The sequence below is a fragment of the Chrysochloris asiatica genome, unplaced genomic scaffold (genome assembly GCF_000296735.1).
Source record: "Chrysochloris asiatica unplaced genomic scaffold, ChrAsi1.0 scaffold00140, whole genome shotgun sequence".
NCBI classification, from domain to species: Eukaryota; Metazoa; Chordata; class Mammalia; order Afrosoricida; family Chrysochloridae; genus Chrysochloris; species Chrysochloris asiatica.
In genome coordinates, this window is record NW_006408658.1 from 1,736,888 (window position 1) to 1,738,011 (window position 1,124).

Here is a 1,124-nt window from a genome sequence, read left to right on the forward strand (position 1 = left end):
TTAATGTACTCTGGACTACAAAGTTGTTTGAACTGTAAGATTGGCAGTTCAAGCTCATCAGCCACTCCTCAAAACCCTATACAAGGTCGTTATGGGTCAGAACTGACTCAATGGTACTTAACAACAACAACAACAACAACATATATTATATATATATATATATGGGTTTACTTCTAGTTTCTGGTTTCTCAATTCTATTCTTCTATTCTCTTGGCCTATGTGTCTGTCCTTATAAAAGTGCCAGTCTATTATGACTACTGAGACTTCCTACTTAGGTCTTCTTTAGTAGCACTTTGCTTATGCGGGGTCTCTTTCCTTTCCATAATAAGATTTGTGATTAGTTTTTTCCATATTCCATCCATTAGAATGATGATGGAATTTGGATCCGTATTGCACTATATCTGCAGATTACTTTGGCTAGTACTGGCATTGTATATTTTTCCATTTATGCATCTTTTGGTTTCTTGCAGTATTTTGTAGCTTTCTTTGTATAGGTATTTTATCTCTTTAGTTAGATAAAAAGTATTTGATCTTTTCGGTGGCTATTGTAAATTGTATTGTTTTCTAATTTTATTTTCCAGGTTATTGTTGTTGATGCACAGAAGTCCAACTAATGTTTGTGTGTTGATTTTGTCTCCTGAAATGTTGACTTCTTCTATTATTTCCAGTAGCTTTCTTATTGAGTCTCTGAAATGTTTGATGTATAATATATCATCTACAGTGATACTTTTACTTCTCTTTAATAATTTGGATGCATTTTACTTCCCTTTCTTGTCTTATTATCCTGGCTAAGAGTTGCAATATAATTTTGAATGTTGTTGTTGTTGTTAAGTGCCATTGAGTTGGTTCCAACCCATAGCAACCCTGAAAAGGGTTTCCAAGGAGCTTGAGCTTGCTGTTCAAACTGACTTTGTAGTCCAGCTCATTAACCCACAGTACCACTCCAAGACTTCCTTGTTGTTGTTGTCAGGTGCCATCGAGTCAGAACCGACTCATAGCGACCCCATGCACAGCAGAACGAAACAATGTCCGATCCTGGGCCAATCTCACTACCGCTGCCATACTTGAGTCCATCAATGATGCCACCTGGCTGATCCATCTCATTGGGGGTCTTCCTCTTTTTC